Source organism: Chlorocebus sabaeus, chromosome 2, assembly GCF_047675955.1.
Source record: "Chlorocebus sabaeus isolate Y175 chromosome 2, mChlSab1.0.hap1, whole genome shotgun sequence".
In the NCBI taxonomy this organism is placed as follows: domain Eukaryota; kingdom Metazoa; phylum Chordata; class Mammalia; order Primates; family Cercopithecidae; genus Chlorocebus; species Chlorocebus sabaeus.
The window spans coordinates 84,639,206-84,659,711 of NC_132905.1; the positions used below are offsets into that span (position 1 = coordinate 84,639,206).

At 37.9% G+C, this 20,506-nt stretch overlaps 1 protein-coding gene across 2 annotated transcripts in view; it reads right to left on the reverse strand.

The window, feature by feature from the left end:
- CHODL (chondrolectin) overlaps positions 1 to 20,506 on the reverse strand; it is a 457,020-nt gene that overhangs the window by 260,861 nt on the left and 175,653 nt on the right. The window lies entirely within an intron of this gene.

The window sequence follows — 20,506 nt, forward strand, 5'->3', positions numbered from 1 at the left end:
TAGATATTTGGCCTAGTTAAGCAACTTATAGTCATCAAAGGCCATACAAGACTTCAGGAAACCAGGAAGACGGGCAGAAGAGCACACCCCACTCCAGAATATCTTACAGTTATAACACTACTAAAGTGTTATCACAGTTACATATTTTATGCAAGCCAAGGAACAAGCCTATGACATTATTCTTTGCATTTAGCAAGCACCTAGGGAATCTCACCTTTGTAGTGAAAGGATAATCCTTTCACTACAAAGTTAGGATGATCCTAACATAAACAGCTATTAAACTAGAACTCAGCCTTAGTTATGACTGAGGCCTTAAGTCAGAAATATGGATTACAATCATGTTCTGAAGTGAATTGCCAGAGCATCAAAATATAACAATATTTGAAAAAGAGACAGTGAAAGCCCAATTTTGCAACTCTTATTTTAGCAATCACTTTAAGTGTTTAAGAAGTTGAAACTAGATATTTGAGAGAGAATTTCTTTGGAAAAATATTCTTGGAGTGCTGCAGCTGTTTATTTCTTCTTTACTATGGAGAAAGGAGAGTATTTCTGTCATCTTGAGCATGATTTTAAAAAAAACTTTAAAAGGCTCATTCAGAGAGGTTGGTGTACATCTTCAGACATGATCAAGTTGGAGATTGACAAACCATGTCAAGAAAATGCAGATGAGAGATTTTTTGGCTGAAGGAAGGTGATATAGTTTGGCTGTGTCCCCTCCCAAATTTCAGCTTGAATTGTATCTCCCAGAATTCCCATGTGTTGTGGGAGGGACCCAGTGGGAGGTAATTGAATCACGGGGGCTGATCTTTCCCGTGCTATTCTCGTGATAGTGAATAAGTCTCACAAGATCTGATGGGTTTATCAGGGATTTCTGTTTTTGCTTCTTCCTCATTTTTCTCTTGCCGCACCATGTAAGAAGTGCCTTTCATCTCCCACCATGATTGTGAGGCATCCCCAGCCATGGGGAACTGTAAGTTCAATTAAACCTTTTTTTCCCCACAGTTTCACGTATGTCTTTATCAGCAGTGTGAAGACGAACTAATACAGTAAATTGGTAACAGTAGAGTGGGGTGTTGCTGAAAAGATACCCAAAACTGTGCAAATGACTTTCGAACTGGGTAACAGGCAGAGGTTGGAACAGTTTGGAGAGCTAAGAAAAAGACAGAAAAATGTGGAAAAGTTAGGAACCTCCTAGAGACTTGCTGAATGGCTTTGACAAAAACGCAGAAAGTGATATGAACAATAAGGTCCAGGCTGAGGTGGTCTCAGATGGAGATGAGCAACTTGCTGGGAACTGCATCAAAGGTGATTCTTGTTATGTTTTAGCAAACAGACTGGCAGCATTTAGCCCCTGCCCTGAAGATTTGTGGAACTTTGAACTTGAGAGAGATGATTTAGGGTATCTAGCAGAATAAATTTCTAAGCAGCAAAACATTCAAAGGTGACTTGGGTGCTGTCAAAAGCATTCTGTTTTAAAAGGGAAACAGCATAAAAGTTCAGAAAATGTGCAGCCTGACAATGCAGTAGAAATGAAAAACCCATTTTTTGAGGGGAAATTCAAGCTGGCTGCAGAAATTTGCATAAGTAGCAAGGAGCCTAATGTTAATCACCAAGACCATGGGGAAAACATCTCCAGCGCATGTCAGAGACCTTCACCACAGCCCCTCCCATTACAGGCCTGGAGGCCTAGGAGGAAAAAGTGGTTTTGTGGGCTGGGCCCAGGGTCTCCTAGCTGTGTGCAGCCTAGGGACTTGGTGCCCTGTGTTCAAGCTGCTTCAGCCATGGCTGAAAGGGGCCAATGTAGAGCTTGGGCTATAGCTTCAGAGGGTGGAAGCCCCAAGCCTTGGCAGCTTCCATGTGGTATTGAGCTTGTGGGCACACAGAAGTCAAGAATTGATGTTTAGGAACACCTCCAGCTAGATTTTAGAAGATGTATGGAAATGCCTGGATGCCCAGGCAAAAGTTTGCTGCAGGGGCGGAGCCCTCATGAAGAACATCTGCTAGGGCAGTGCAGAAGGGAAATGTGGGGTCAGAGCCCCTACACAGGTTCCCTACTGGGGCACTGCCTAGTGGCAGAGCCCTCATGAAGAACATCTGCTAAGGCAGTGCAGAAGGGAAATGGGGGGTCAGAGCCCCCACACAGGTTCCCTACTGGGGCACTGCCTAGTGGAGCTATGAGAAGACAGCCACAGTCCTCCAGACCCTGGAAGAGACCTTTCATCTCCCGCTATGATTCTGAGGCATCCCCAGCCATGTAGAGCTGCAAGTTCAACTCAACCTTTTTTTCTTCTCAGTTTCAGGTATGTTTTTATCAGCAGCATGAAAATGAACTAATATACAAGGTCTACATAGAACCTACTACCCATCTCCACATTATACAACAAAAGAGCCATTTTCCAACATCTGCCAAGCCCACATAATGTTGATGTTGGCTCGTAGCAGTACTAGCCCAGTATGGCCTTTCTTGCTCCCATGTTTGGCATGTCCCTGGAGGAGTCAGAAACACACACAGCAAGAAGATAGAGAAGATGCAGAAGCCAAAGTGAGGAGGAAGGAAAGCTGGCCATGCCTTGTCTCCCTCCATACAGGTTTTGGATTGCAGCTTTGACTTTATATTAAGATTAAAGTTTTGATTATTGCACATATCTAGGCACACCAATTATTCAAAAGAGATTGTTTGGAAGACAAATGCAACCTGAGAATTTCTCCAGGAGAAGCAGAGTAACTAATCCCATATTATGAACTTAAAAGAAAGGTGGGAAATAAAATTAAAGTGACTTTATAATTATCGTTGGTAGTCTTATTTGTTCAATGTTCTGGTGACAAAAGTGATTTTTCATGTTTTTTAAATCAGAATAAAATGTATGTTTTTCTACTAGTTAAATAAATGGTTTTAAGTTAATTTTTAAAGTAATATGTATTTAGCTAATAAAAATTATCTAATCATTTTTAATCTTTACCCTCCTAGGATTTTATGATAGGAATCACATAAATTTAAATTTTTCAGGTTTCTCAGAGATTTCATCCAAAGAGTTTATGAATTTCCTCCATACATTCTGCAAAAATAGTCAACCAGCCTCTGATTAAACACCTTCAGGTATATAAATTCATAAGGTACTTCAGTCTTTGTTGAAGAGTGTTTATTATTTAAAAGTCCCTTTCCATATTCAAGAGAAAATCTAAACACTTAGCCCCTCTACTACCTTGGCAGCTTGGCAAAAATACATTTATCCTTTAATTTCCAGGTCAAATCCCTCTGAGATGATTTTCCTGGTCCTGGAGAGTCTATTTGATTCCCTTTATGGCATCCCCACTGAGTTTCTTACTTATGTGATGCCACTTAGCAGACTGTTCTCCATCTTCACATATTTGGCTGCCTTCTTCACTAGACTGAACAGTTGCTAACCCACTCTACTTAGACCTGCAGAGGACTCCAAGATAATCAGACACAGCTCATGCCCTCAAGTTGTAAAAGTCCAGACAAGGATACAGCATGTTCACAAGTACCTAAGAAAGGTACAGATTTCTGAAGGAGAAACATTATTATTTAGTTTTTTTCCTCTCTTGGTAGAGTACCTTCACTGTAGCCTCATTTTTTCCCTGTTCTTTAGACTATAATTTACATTGAAACTTCAATTTACCAACAGGAGGTATTTGATCTTATCAAAAAGAATAATGTTCTGTCTTGGGGAACATGATAACCATAACATAACTGACTGCATTTGAGTTAGACACTCAAGGATGGGAAGCATGTGGCCATAGGTAAAATGAGCCTTTGCAAAAATAAATAAATAAATAAATGATGAGTCAAAAGCCCCTCAATTAGATGCCACATAACATATACAAGAAATAGCAAGTCATTCTGTTCAATAGAAGCCCAGGATACATGGGTGAGATAATTGAATGATCATACTGAAAAAGTAGGCTTAGCCAGAATACAAAATGGATCAAATACAGACGTATGAGATACTTTCATCTCATCTGGAGGTCTGCAAAAGTAAATGAGATTTGGGGCTACACTTTTCACTTCAGAAGTTGAAAGAACTGATTGCTTCTCCCAATAGTCCAGCAGTTAGGCCACAGGCATTAAATCGAGTTTTGACTGACCCAGTGTTCTTCAGCAAGACTCTAAATATGAAGGAAGTGACCTAAATATGTAGGTACAGTTAGAGATAATTAAGGTGGTGGTGACAGCAAAGACAGGAACCTAACTGCAAAAGAGATGGGATTGCTGTTTGGTATCACTTAAGAATATGGAGATCAGCTTCAAGATGGCTGATAAGGGACATCTGGCACTTGCCTCCACCACAAAGAAGGACCAAAACAGCAAGTAGACAACCACATACTGAATATACCACCACTGCCCCCTGTCACTGGAATTCAGCAAGGAAGTAACAGGGAGTGCTTGAAGCACAGAAGGAGAGGAAAGTGAAGTAGCCAGCCTGGCTGGCATGAGCTCAGAGTGAGAAAGCACTCCCCATTTTGGGGAAAATGTAAGCAAAAAGGCCCAGCAGTCAACATTCCCACAGCAGACTCCTGTAATCCTAGCCACAGGAGAGCCCCATGGCCCTCACATATCCTGAGACTAGTATAGAGAGTTGCCTGGAATCCATGTGAAGACATTTTTCCAGAGAGGGAGTTTTTGCCATGACGCAAGAAGCTACAGCATGGCACCATTTTGAGAGCCCAGCCCTCACCAGACCATATCCTGCCCTGCATCCCAACAGGCCCTGAATTTCTAAATCTTGGGAGCATTGTTGACATCCCTCTGTGTCTACCCAAAGGGCTGTAGCATCATGACACTGTCTGGTGCAACCAGGTCCCTAGCACTCTGACCCAGGCAGTGTCCTGCATCCTGGGGAATGTGCTGTGCGGTGCACTAGAGAGGTTGCCCCCCAGACAAAGGAAGCCAAAGTATTTGCTCCCCAGAGCCTGGGAGCTAACTGCTTGGGTCCACTGACACTGATAGCAAACCCACCTCCTCCAAACCCCACACCCCTCCAGTGTCAGGGTCCTCGCATACCTGCATGTGCTGTCCCAGGACCTACAAACAGGCTCAATTTACTAACTGCCACTGCTGGCACCCACATACCACACACATTGCCTGGGCTTTGACCCGTGCCATCTGCTGCCAGCACCCACACACATCATCTGGAAGCCTGAGGACAGGTCTTTCCCACCTGTCACTGCCACTGCTGTCACAGACGCACATCATCCACAAGCCTAGAAATCAAGCTGCCCTGACTACCATCGCCAGTGCACACACACAACACCCAGGGGGCTGGAAATTAGAGCTCCCAGTCCACTACCATCAGGACACGTGTGGGCCATCCACAGGCCTGTGGATGAGTCTATTCCACCCACCATGGGCACACATGCATGCCTCGCAGAACCCCAAGGACTAACCCACCAAGCCTGCCTCTACTGCCACCAGTGCCCTCTCACATGACCCACCCAAGTGCCTGGGGACCGGTCCCTCCGCATGACATTGCACTGGTGACTACACGTGCTGCTAGAGGACTTGAGGAGTGGCCTGCTCCCTCTAAAGCCATTACTGAAGACATACACACCACCAGAAGGCCTAAGTAGCAGCCCACCCAGCCAATCGCTGTCACCACCAGTACGCAAGCATGCTGCCTGCAGGCCTAAGGACTGGTTCACACAGAACTAACACTGCCAGTGCCCAAGATTTCAAATAAACCATTTAACAAAGCACCTCAAGGAGCCAGATAAACTAGAACAAACAAAACCCAAAATTAGAGGAAGAAAACAAACAATAAAGATCAGAGCAGAACTCAACAGAGACCTAAAACACAATATAAAGGATTAACAAAACGAAAAGCTAGTGTTCTGAAAAAATAATCAAAATCAATAAGGCACTAGCTGAACTAACCAAGAAAAAAAGAAAGAAGACTCAAATAAATAAAATCAGAAAAGAAAAAGGGGACATTATAACTCATACCACAGAAAAGCAAACGATCACTAGAAACTATTATGAAAAGTTCTATGCTAACAAATTGGAAAGTCTAGAAAAAGGCTGTGGAGAAAGAGGAATGATCATACACTGTTGGTGGGAGTGTAAGCTAGTTCAGTCATTGTGGAAAACAGGGTGGAGTTATTCAAAGACATAAAAACAGAAATTCTATTCCACCTATTCATCCTATTACTGGATATATTCCCAAAGGAATACTAATCATTCTCTCATGAAGACATATGCACACATATGTTCATTGTGGCACTACTCTCAATAGCAAAGACATAGAATGAACCTAAATGTCCATCAATGATAGACTGGATAAAGAAATGTGGTACATATTCACCATGGAATACTGTGCAACCATAAAAAGAATGAGATCTGGCCGGGCGCAGTGGCTCACGCCTGTAATCCCTGCACTTTGGGAGGCCGAGGCGGGCGGATCACGAGGTCAGGAGATCGAGACCATCCTGGCCAACACGGTGAAACCCCGTCTCTACTAAAATACAAAAAATTAGCCGGGCGCGGTGGCAGGCGCCTGTAGTCCCAGCTACTCGGGAGGCTGAGGCAGGAGAATGGTGCGAACCCGGGAGGTGGAGCTTGCAGTGAGCCGAGATGGTGCCACTGCACTCCAGCCTGGGCAACAGAGTGAAGACTCCGCCTCAAAAAAAAAAAGAAAAAAAAAAAAAAAAAAAGAAGAATGAGATCATGTGGTTTGCAGGAACATGATGGTGCTGGAGGCCATTATCCTTAGCAAACCAGCACAAGAACAGAAAACGAAATATTACAAGTGAGAGCTAATTGATGAGAACACAGGGACACACAGAGAGGAACAACAGACACTGGGGCCTATCAGAGGGTGACGGGTGACAGGAGGGAGAAGATCAAGAAAAATAACAAATGGGTGCTAGGCTTAATGCCTGGATGATGAAATAATCTGTACAACAAATTCCCATGACACAGGTTAACCCATATATCGAACCTGCACATGTATCCCTGAATTTAAAAGTTAAATTTTAAAAAAAGAAAGAACATACCTTAAAATAATAAAAGTCACATATGAAATAACTGCAGCTAATATCATACTGAATGGGAAAAAACTGAAAATACTAAGAACTGGAACAAGACAAGGATGCCCACTTTCACCACTTTTATTCAACGTAGTACTAGAAGTCCTAACTAGACAAGGAAATGGAAGGAAATTAAAGGTGTTCAAATTGCAAAAGAGGAAGTAAAATTGTCCCTCTTTGCAGATGACATGATTTTATATACAAATAAAAACCCTCAGCTGGGTGTAGTGGCTAATGCCTGTGATCCCAACACTTTGGGAGGCCAAGGCAGGTGGATCACCTGACGTTGGGAGTTCGAGACTAGCCTGATCAACATGGAGAAACCCTGTCTCTACTAAAAATACAAAATTATCTGGGAGTGGTGGTACATGCCTGTAATCCCAGCTACTTGGGAGGCTGAGGCAAGAGAATTGCTTGCACCTGGGAGGCAGAGGTTGAGGTGAGCCGAGATTGCAACATTGCACTGCAGCCTGGGCAACAAGAGTGAAACTCTGTCTAAAAAAGAAAAAAGAAAAAACAAACCTCAAAACTCTACCAGAAACTGAGAACTGATAAACAAATTCAAGAAAGTTGTAGGATACAAAATCAATGTTCAAAAATCAGAAGCATTTCTATACACCAATAGCAAACTCTCTAAAAAAAGGACATCAAGAAAGCAATCCCATTTACAGTAGGTACAAAAATATATAAATAAATTACCTGGGATAAGTTTCAATAAGGAGGCGAAATATCTCTACAATGAAAACTACAAAACACTGATGAAAGAAATTGAAAACACAAACAAATGGAAAGACATCCCATGCTCACGGATTGGAAGAACTAACATTGTTAAAATGACCACCACTGCCCAAAGCAATCTATAGATTCAAAGTAATCACTATAAAAATATCAATGATAGTCTTCATAGAAATAGAAAGTTTGTATGGAACCGCAAAAGATCCCAAATAGCCAAAGCAGTATTAAACAAAAAGAACTAGAGGCATCACACTACCTGACTTCAAAATATACTACCAAAGCTATAGTAAGCAAAACAGCATGGCATTGGTATAAAAAAGACATAGAGGCCAATGGATCATAATAGAGAACCCAGAAACAAATCCATGTATTCATAGCCAACTTATTTTCAACAATGGCACCAAGAACATATACTGAAGAAAGAACAGTCTCTTCAATAACTGGTGCTGGGAAAACTGGATATCAATATGCAGAGGAATGAAACTAGGCCCCTATCTCTCACCATATACAAAAATCAACTGAAAATGGATTAAATGCTTAAATGTAAGACCTGAAACTATAAAACTACTAAAAGAAAACATAGGGAAAATGCACCATGACATTGATTAAGGCAAAGGTTTTATAGCCATGACGTCAAAGGCAAATGGCTATGACTTCAAATAAACAAATGGTACTATATTAAACTATAAAGCTTCTGTATAGCAAAGGATACAACAGCATAAAGAGACAACCTGTTGAATGGGAGAAAATATTCACAAACTGTTTATTGGACAAGAGATTGGTATTCAGAATATATAATAAATGCAAACAACTCAACACTGCCCCCACAAAAAAATCAAATAATCTTAAAAAGTAAGCAAAAGACATGAATAGGCATTTCCCAAAAGGATACATACAAATGGCCAACAGGTATATTTAAAAATGCTCAAAATCACTAATCATTAGAATAATACAAATAAAAACCACAATGAAATACCATCTCATCATAGTTAGAATGGCTACTATCAAAAAGACAAAAAATAACAGATGCTAGTGAGAATATGGAGAAAAGGAAACTCTTATACATTGTTTGTGGGCATGTAAATTAGTACATCCATTATAGAAAACAGTATGACAGCTTCTCAAAAAACTAAAAATAAGACCACTGTATAATACAGAAATCCCACTACTGGGTATTTATCAAAAGGAAAGGAAATCAGTATGTCAAAAAAATACCTACACCCCAGCATTTATTGCTGCATTATTCACAAAAGCCAAGATAAGAAATCAATCCCAGTGTCTATCAATGATGAATGGATAAAGAAAATGTGATATATATATACACAATGGAATACTATTCAGCCATTTAAAAGAAAGAAATTATGTCATCTGCATTACTCGAAATAAGACATTCATACAGCCAACAGACACATGAAAAAATGCTCATCATCACTGGCCATCAGAGAAATGCAAATCAAAACCACAATGAGATACCATCTCACACCAGTTAGAATGGCAATCATTAAAAAGTCACGAAACAACAGGTGCTGGAGAGGATGTGGAGAAATAGGAACACTTTTACACTGTTGGTGGGATTGTAAACTAGTTCAACCATTATGGAAAACAGTATGGCGATTCCTCAAGGATCTAGAACTAGATGTACCATACGACCCAGCCATCCCATTACTGGGTATATACCCAAAGGATTATAAATCATGCTGCTATAAAGACACATGCACACGTATGTTTATTGCGGCACTATTCACAATAGCAAGGACTTGGAATCAACCCAAATGTCCATCAGTGACAGACTGGATTAAGAAAATGTGGCATATATACACCATGGAATACTATACAGCCATTAAAAAGGATGAGTTTGTGTCCTTTGTAGGGACATGGATGCAGCTGGAAACCATCATTCTCAGCAAACTATCACAAGAACAGAAAACCAAACACCGCATGTTCTCACTCATAGGTGGGAACTGAACAATGAGATCACTTGGACTCGGGAAGGGGAACATCACACACCGGGGACTATCATGGGGAGGGGGGAGGGGGGAAGGATTGCATTGGGAGTTATACCTGATGTAAATGACGAGTTGATGGGTGCTGATGAGTTGATGGGTGTAGCACACCAACATGGCACAAGTATACATATGTAACAAACCTGCACGTTATCCACATGTACCCTAGAACTTAAAGTATAATAATAATAATAAATAAATAAATAAAAAGAAATTTATGTCATCTGTAGCAACATAGCTAGAACTAGGAGTCATTATGTTAGATGAAATAAACTACACACAGACAAATTTCAAATGTTCTCACTCATACGTGGGAGCTTAAACAGTTGATCTCATGAAGGGAGAGAGTAGAACAATGGTTACTTGAACCTCGGAAAAAAGGTGAAGAGAGATTAATTATTAGGTACAAACATATCATTAGATAGAAGGAATAAGTTCTAGTACTCAACAGCACAGTAGGGTGACTTTAATTAATAATAATTTGTTTATTTCAAAATAGCTGGAAGAGTCATTTTAAATTGTTACCAACACAAATAATAAATGTTTTAGGTGACAGACATCCTAATTACTGATTTGATTATTATGCATTGTATGCATATATCAAAATATTACATGTATCCTATAAATATGTACAATTATGTATTAATAAAACACAAAAATATTTTACACATAAAAAAATGTTAATCCTTCAAGAACACGAACACTTAACATTGTTAGTTTTAATGCTCAACTCTGTATTTAATTGATATTTCTAACATGCTTAAATTCAGCTCTGAAAAGTGCCTAAACTACTTGCAACTGTAGTGGAAATGTTCGTATATACAGTATAACAATGTAGCCAAATACTCTAACATCCCAGTATTTTGGCTAAAGGCAACTCTCTCATTTTCTATACAGGAAAAAAGGATATAAAGAAGATTTATATGGTAGAATTGACAGGAAAATATCTTCAGCTTTTAAGACATGAAACTCATTGTGATTCTCACTGTGCCTTTCCCCAAACATTGTAGCTAATGTTGGGAAGTGTGTGTACAGTGTGAAGACAGAGTCAGAGAGACAAAGACAGAAACAGAGACTCAGAGGAGAGAAAAGCAGAGAGGAGATATATATACAGATATAACATTATTTTATATAATAATGTTTTTATATTTTAATATATTATACACACACTTTGGTTTGGCTATATTTACAATTAAAATCAACTATAGGTAACAATGACATCTCATGAGCAGTTTTAGGAGACCTGAATCCTTGTGACAAAGACTTTTCAAAGTCCTATATACTGATTATTATTCTTCCCGGCAAGGACCACAGGAGAGCCTCAGAGAGCTCTGTAGGAGACAACGGTCTTGCTAAATTTCAATCTGCACTCTGTCTCTTGTTATGTTAAGCAAAAAAGCTCTGTCTCTTGTTATGTTTGCCAATAAGAATCAAGAAGTTTCCAAAAATGTTTAACTGTTTACATCCAAGTTCTTGTTTAACTCCTTGGAAATGGGGCATTCAAGGAACAAGTCTGACAAATACCGTTTAGTCCGTAGTACCAATTTATTTTTGAAAACCGGAATGTGTTTACTTGGATTGTAAATAACCTCACAAGCCTTGCATTAACTGAAACATGGTCGGCTCATCATTAGCTGAAAAGGTCCCAGAACCTCTGGGATTGGATTCTAATTGCAGGTTGGTACAAAACAAAATTGTCTTGAGCAGATTCAAATCCAAACACATGGTGTTGCTTCGTTTTTGTTTTGTTACATTTTGGTTATTCTGACATTACAAAAAGGCTATAGACAGACAGTCAAATCACATTTTAGAACTCGAACATAAATCTTCTTCAGAAATACCGAATTTTGTGCTCATTGGAGTTTGGGGGCATTTTAAATGAATATAGTCTATATGGATATATGTGAGGGTATGAAGAATCTCCTAAGATGCTCATATCCTATTAGATAAAACTATGATATTTTGGTTAAAAGAAATTCAATGGCCTGTTTATCAACTTTTTATTTTACAAATGAGGCCCAAACTGAAATCAGTGATTTCTTCAAGTTCTCACTGAAGGACTCTAAGAGAGCCAGGATGATTTGCAGGTAAGTGATCTTCCCCCAAATGTACTCTATGTCCAGTCTTGGCCTATGTCTTGTTCACGGATCCAGAACCAGGACATAGTTTTCAAATCCTTCAAAATATTCAAGCAAAAGAATATTTATAACATAGAACATCACGGACTAAGAATCCCATTTACACTATTTTATTTCCAAATTATTCCTTATCTAAATTCTAGTAAGCATTTGGCAAACATTACTTTTCTCCAAGGTATAGCCATATTCAGCATTGAACCTTTACAGGGCATGAATTAAAACTTCCCACAGGAAACAATAACCAATAAACCAGTTAGCTGTGTCCAGGTAGATGAGGTTGGCCCAGCTAAACTTGAAGCCTGTGTAGTCAGTGGGATTTGAATGCTACACTGTATCAACAAGGCGAGCAAGATCTATGACTTCCTCAATGTGAGTCATTTCTACAAACACCAAATGTTTCATTTTTTTCATGGCTTCACACACCAAGAAAATTCAGGTAAGGCAAAACTTAATGTGTTTTGCAACTGCTGGAATTCTTCATTCTTTACCTTGTGCCAATAATACTGTTTTATGATTATATTTTACATAATGTCTTTTTTACGGGATTTTTTTGAAGTAGACAAATGACTTCCTTTGAGGCCAAATGCCTTGTACTCACATCAAAAAATCTGCTCCAATGCACCCACCCTCAATTTGTGTCTTTCTCAGAGCCATGAAGCAGGGGACGGGTTATAAGTATAATGTCAGATGGCTTATGATTTGTTTTAATAACCAGCAATGGGATGCTTGTTATTCACATTAAGTACATAATAGACATAGCAGGTGGTGCAGTTTTCATTCCTGATAGATCATAAGAGGCTGAAATATAATGATGTTATATTCTATAGTATGTTTCTCCTCATACTTTCTCACCAGAATCAAATAAAATTTGTGTTATTGTTATTTAAAATATTGCATGGGTAGCTCTTTGCTTTTCTATTAAGTCAATGTTCAAAGAAAACAGGTTATGAATACATATTACTTTTTAAATGTTCTTCCCTGGCAAGGGTCTAGATAAATGCTCTGGTTACCTAGGAGATCAGGACAAAATGAACACTGATTGACTTATCAAATTGATTGCAAACTGAGCTTCAAGTGGCAGCTGTGAGTGCTGCACATAAAAGGTAGCTGTTTGAAAGTGATTCTTTTTATTTGCCACATCACACTACTGTGTGATGCCAAACACACTACTAGGTAGAATAAGTGGCTATATTTTTTTAGAAAATGCAGTATTGAATAAGTATTCAATATTCTCATGATTATAGTTGAGAAAAAGATATTTTGAAGAAGTAATTCTGGCCTGGATATTTGTTTCTATATGTCACTAAAAATGATTATATTGACGGTGATAGAATTCTATCTGCAGTAGAAACCCTGTCCCTGGCTTAGTTTTTAGGAAAAATAACGCTGCTTCCTGTTGGCTGAGATTGGGTTAGTGGTAAGAAAATTTAATGGATCTTACTGTAAAGGCAGCTATAACCTCCTCCCCATCTACTTCTCTATTCCTTGTGCAATTTTTCTATACAACCAGGCAGGAAAAATCACAGAAAATAATAATTTTTGTTTTCTGAGCTCTCCTAACTTTTTGTTAATTTATTCTCTATCCTCAAAATACACGTTTTCCTCCAATTTTGTCGTTTTGTGTCCTCTTGCCACGCATGGCCATCTACCATGGTCTACTCTTCCAGGCACCTATTTTTGGCACCACCTCACTATTAAAATGTATATATCTATATCATAATGCTAAGGTCTTGTCCTTACATAACAATCTAGATGGAAAAATCTGATTAATTGAAGTACTACTGGGAACAATAGGAACACTTTTACGCTGTTGGTGGCAGTGTAAATTAGTTCAACCATTGTGGAAGACAGTGTGGTGATTCCTAAAGGATCTAGAACTAGAAATACCATTTGACCCAGCAATCCCATTACTGGGCATAAACCCAAAGGATTATAAATAATTCTATGACAAAGACACATGTACGCATATGTTTATTGCAGCACTATTCACAATAGCAAAGACTTAGAACCAACCCAAATGTCCATCAGTGATAGACTGGATTAAGAAAATGTGGCACATATACACTGTGGAATACTATGCAGCCATAAAAAAGGATGAGCTCATGTCCTTAGCAGGGACATGGATGAAGCTGGAAACCATCATTCTCAGGAAACTACCACAAGATCAGAAAACCAAACACCGCATGTTCTCATTCATAAGTGGGAGTTGAACAATAAGGACACATGGACACAGGGAGGGGAACATCACACACTGGGGTCTGTTGGGGGGTGAGGGGCTAGGGGAGGGATAGCATTAGGAGAAATATCTAATGTAGGTGATGGGTTGATGGGTGCAATCAAACCACCATGGCATGTGTATACCTATGTAACAAAACTGCACTTTCTGCACATGTAACCCAGAGCTTAAAGTATAATATAAATAAATAAATAATAAAACAAAAACAGAGAAAATAAATTTTTTTTAAGTACTACTGGGTTACAATACTCGTTATGACCTAAATATTTGTGCCCCTCCAAAATTCCTATGTTGAAATCCTAACCCCCAATGTGATGGTATTAGAGGGTGAGGCTTTTGGAAGACAATTAGATCATGAGGGTAGGACCCTCATGAATGGAACTAGTGCCCTCATAAGAAATATGAGGACCTGTGCTGTGTCATGTGAAAACACAGCAAAAAGGCACCATCTTCAAACTAGAAAGTAGGCCCTCATCAGACACTGAATCTGCTGGTGTCTAGAACTTGGACTTCCCAGCCTCCAGAACCATGAGAAATAAATATTTGCTATTTAAGCTACCCAGAACAAGGTCATTTGTTATAGCAGCCAGAGCTAAGACAATAGTTTCAGTGGTGATTCCCCTAAGAACTATTTTCATTTTGTTGAAGAGAGCGCCTTAACCCAAAAATATTGACCTGTAATGATGGAACACAGCCTCTCCTAGGAGACAAGTGGAAAGTATATTTTAGGTCATAAGAATCTTCCTTTTTGTTCCTCAATTCACTCTCTGTAGTCACCATAAAGTTACAAATATACAAACCAGAACAAGTTATCCCAGGAACTAACTGAAAAGTAGACATACAAAGGAGGAAACAACTAGATTTTTTCCTCTCTCGCTGTATAAACGCCATTATCCTATGACCTTGTGACTCTATGGCGACTTTCAGTTAATGCAGGTGTTACCAGATTTGCTACTAATTGCAGAAACTGAAACAGGTAAATAGTAAATTCCAGAGTGATACATGTGAGAGGTGGAGTTGAGAAGCAGATAACTTAATGTTGGCTACAGGAATTGTCCATAAATTAATACTCTTGATACAATGAAGGAAGTCTGATAAAAGTACAATAAAGTAAAGAGCTAAGTTTATGGGAAGAGAACTACAGATTTTACTAAAGGACATAAAATAGTTGAAAAATATAGTAATATCCATGTTTCTGGATAGGAAGTATCTATATTATAGATATGTTCATTTTCTCCAAAATAATCTATAAATTTAATGCAATCCCAATCAAAATCTGAGTAAGAATTTTTCTTTGAAACTATATTAAATGACTCAATTTCACCTAGAAATTTGTGACAACAAAGACTAATAAATAGGAACTTTCCTTATTGAGATATTAAGATGTATTATGAAGTTATAATAGTGCGACATTGCTGCAAAACTAGACAATTTATCAATAGAAGGGACAGATTTCATACATAAGAATTTAAAGATCCAATAAGTGACAATGTAAGTGTTTCAAATTAGTGAAGAAAATAATATGAAAGTAAATAAATTCAATTTCCTGAAAATAAAGTTATATTCAAACCTCCAACCTCAGACCAAAACAAATTACAAATCAATTAAAGTATAAATGAAAAGAGCAGAAGAAAATCTGAGTCTATTGACATAAATTTATGCTGGGGAAAGCCTTTCTACACATGATACAAAAGGCAAAATCCATAAAGAAAAAGACTGGTGTGACTATATTAAAATATAAATTTTTTAAATTAAAAAAAGTCATATACAAAAGACAAACACTAAACTAGAAAGTATTTTAATTATATTTTCATAAAGGGTTAATATCTATCCTATATAAAGAGAATGATGCAACAGCTATAAAAAATAGAATGGAGGTTCTCAAAAAAATTAGAAGTAGAACTGCCATATGATCCTGCAATCCCAATTCTGGGTATGGATCCAAAGGATTTTAAATCAGAATCATAAAGAGATTTCTGCACTCCCATGTTCACAGTACCATTATTTACAATAGCCAAGATATAGTGTCCATTGACAGATGAATAGATCAAGGAAATTTCATCTACCCATAAAATGGAATTGTATTCAGCATTAAAAAAAAATCCTGCCATTTCTGACAACATAGATGATCCCGAAGGCCATTGTGCTAAATGAACTAAGTCAGTCACAGAAGGATAACCACTGCATGATTCCACTTACATTAGGTATCTAAAATAGTCAAACTCATAGAAGCAGTAGTTGCCAGGAGCTGGGAAGAGGGAGAAATAGGGATTATTGTTCAATGGGATTAAAGTCTTAGTTTATGCTAGATAAATAAATTCTAAAGATCTGCTCTACAACATAGTACCCATAGTTAACAACCCAGACTTGTGCACTTTAAAATTTGTTAAGAAGGTAAATCTCCTGTTAAATGTTCTTACCCCCACCTCGCCCCCACACACATGCACACAGGAAAGGAACATAAAGGAAACTGGGAGGTGTTATACACGTCTATTTTATTAATTTTGGTGATATTATGGGCATATGCCTATGTCCAAACTCATCAAATTGTACCCATTAAATATGTGCAGCTATTATATCAATTATTCTTCAACAGAGATGTCACAAATATATACAAAAAAAGAATTCCAAAAAAGGCAAACAAAATAAGCTAGTATTTCATAAATTATGAAACAAAAATTTGTATTTAATATATGAAAAAAGTTCAATCTGTAGCAAAGGAAATACAAATTAAGCAATAATTAAGATACTATGTTTTGACTACCTGATTAACAAGGATGAAAAACTAATGACAAGATTTAGTTTGGGTGAATATATGGAGAATTTAGCTGTTTCAAGTACTGAGGAAGTGATGAAAACTGCTACAAGAATTCTTGAGGAAACTGTATAATTTTTACTGAACGCTTAAAATAAATACATAGCCCCTAGTTAGAAAAATACCATTTTTAGAACTGTATCCCAAAGAAATCACCAAGGTCACAAGATGTATGTATGAGGATATTTTTCAAAACATCTACAAATAATATTATTTAAATGATGTAAATGCCCTAAAAATAGGGACTTTATTAAAAGCCAAATATTATGCCCACACAGTGGATTACTGCAAAGCCATTACTGAAGTTAATATTGATTTTATGGCTATAGGCATGGAAGGATATTTATGACATATTTGAGGTTAAAAATAAAGCAGACTAGAAAGAGTATGCACATTGTGATGAATGTTACAAATGTATATAAGTCTATAGCTAGGAATGCATATGTTAAAGGATATCACGATTACATTTAAGTCCAAAATTATGTAAGACTATATATGAAGGGGGTGGGTGCGGTGGCTCACACCTGTAATCCCAGAACTTTGGGAGGCCAAGACGAGCAGATTACTTAAGGTCAGGAGTTTGAGACCAGCCTGGCCAACATGGTGAAACCCCATCTCTACTAAAAATACAAAAATTAGCTAGGGGGTGGGGGAGGTAGGTGGTTCACAGCTATAATCCCAGGTACTCAGAAGGCTGAGGAGGCAGGAGAGTCACATGAACCCGGGAGGCAGAGGCTGCAGTGAGCTGAGATCCTGCCACTGAGCTCCAGTCTGGGTGACAGAGTAAGGGAGACTCCATCTCAAAAAAAAGAAAAAGAAAAAAAGAAAAGAACATACATAAGGGTATTTTATAGTGCATGCTTTATCTGAAAATACTAACTAGATAGATAAATTGTGGGTGACTTATTTTTCATTTGCTTAGCTTATAAAATTTTTTTAAAGAGACACAATATTTTCATAATCAGGAAAATAATTAATGAAATGTTCCTATAATAAAATAATTTTTCATGGGATAAAAATGAAGTTTTTTTTTAACTGGGTATCATTTCTCAATATACGCTTAAATGTTGAGAAACTGTATATTGTTCGTGCCCAAAGCAAACTCAGTTCTCAATTAAACTTTTTTGCTTTCTTTATAAAATCTTCATTTATGGAAATCCCTTCAGATATTTATAAAGAAAATTCTGTAAACACCTACAGGACCCAAGTAAAACTTTTTGTCAAAGATCTGCTGGTCAGAGTGGCCTAGACTGGATGATTTCACCAATCACAAAACAATTGAGAGGTACAGCTCTTCTCATGGGGATGTAGCTGACAAATAAACATGTACCTACTCACAATATACTTCAGCTGGGGAAAAAGAAAAGGCCTCTTGTTTTAGAACCCATGTTAGAAACTGCAGTGATATTCTGATTTTTCTCCCTCTGATGTGATGCAGAATTACTGGAAAGTCTTTCTAAAAACAACTAAAACCACTTTTATACCAACAATCCTAGGATGTACATAATATCACTGTTAAATATTAGGAATTAGAAAAATCTCTACAAAGACCAACAGTGGGAGCCCACAAATAAATATTTGGGCCTATGCCATTTGAACACATCTATCTTCGTAAGATTGGCTTTTATACATTTTCATTTGTTTTCTTTTACATTTAGATCTCATGCTAATAAATAATAGGTCCATTATGTGATATTAATCCTCTAAGCTTTCACCCTTTCCCTATGTTCTTATACTAAGTGTAACAAAAATATATAGGAACTAGGTAAGTTAGCCACTCAGAAAAAGGTGTTTAATATGAGGCCAGGCCACATAACCCCTAACTGTGAATTACATCCGTGGGTCTCTCTCTGCTTATCCATTACACATGTTTTTTCACAAACCCACAGTATTGTGAATTTTGTAAATGTTTGATTTATTATTCCTTCTTTTTCCCTGGATATCGTCTGACTCTTATTTCTGTTGGCTCCTTCAGGTGCCTTGGGACAACTGACATTTGCAAGACTTAACCTGAGCCCCACCAGTTACAAGAGTTTGGAGGCCTCAGCTGTCACTTCTGTTTCCATGGAAACTCAAATCAGATTGCCAAAAATGAGGTTAGTCACTTAGAAATTATATTTTTTTAAAAAAAGAAAGAAACGCTGCCCACCACCAACACATTGTTTGAAACAGTGCTTTGTTTAAAGCTGTTTTCTTGTTTTATAAGGATGAAATACCTGTTTCCATGGTAGCAGATTAATAAACTACAAAGATAGAGCTGAGCTCTGAAAGTTCCTTCTGGCAGCACCTACACATCAGAGCCTACTGTGCTCATGAAGCCGGGGCTCTGAACAGATTTTTTTAAACAATCATGAAAAATAACTACTTTGTTTCTATTCATATGTTTTTCATAGATGGAATAACACTAACTAAATATAGTGACATCAGGGTTTGTATAGTGACAGTAACTACTATTTATTAACTGTTCACAATGGGACTCAAAATGTGCAGGGTGCTTTACATAAATTATCTCCAATCCTCGGCATTATTGTCTCTGTTACATGGAAACTGAGATTCATCCAAGGTCACACAGGTATTAACAAGGGATGGAGCTGTGATTCAAATCCAGTTCTGGCCTACATTGGAACCCAGACTCCTTTCTCATCTTTTTTCAAAGTGAAGAGTGGAACAGAGAACGAACAATTTTCTCCTACCCTCATCCCAACACAGGCATGTGCACACACGATCACACGCACACATGGTGCATTTCAGGGACTCAGTCCACATAGAGTGGATGAGGTGCAAGGGAGGCAGACTCCTCAGAAGTGTTTAATAACTGTTAGTTCTTTCTCAGACCAGCCATATAAAGAATGTCCAGGTACCCGTGAAACCCAAGAACAGAAGCTGGTCTCCCAGGGTGGCAGTCCCTCAGTGGAATTTAATGTAACATCATTTTCCTCTTCACACTTCACTCACTTTCCTCCAACTACAATCTGGCACTTAAACTACAACAACGTTTTCAAGTACAGGCCTGATAAATTACACAGGTTGTTGATTCAAATGGATGAATAACTTATTTTAAATTCTTAATCAGTTGATGAAAATATTAGTTAAGTCAAATGACCACAGCAGGAATTTAGTAAATGCATTATTTTACCCAGTGATCCTATTGTTCTCATTTACTGGAGAGCGTACATTTCTACTGCTAAATCAAAGGGATAGGTAACCCACACATTGTTTGTTTGTTTGTTCATTTGTTTTTCAGAAAATTAGATAGGGTAAATAACAGTCATTTATGTCTTATTCCAAATTAATTCTGTCAGAGTTAAAAATAAACGCCCAAAAGCTCTGAGGACATGCTTACGAGAAACTGGATCCATTTCAACATTAAAACAGCTGTCTTCCACATTTTTTCTCAGGCAAAATGTAGATGGAAAACTGATATAACAGATTTTGTGTCCAGACCAAAAAAAAAAAAAAAAAAGTTGAATTTAATGTCAATACAGGAAGAAAAGAAGGAGACAATTCCCAAAAGAAAAACTCAGCGCTCACTTTT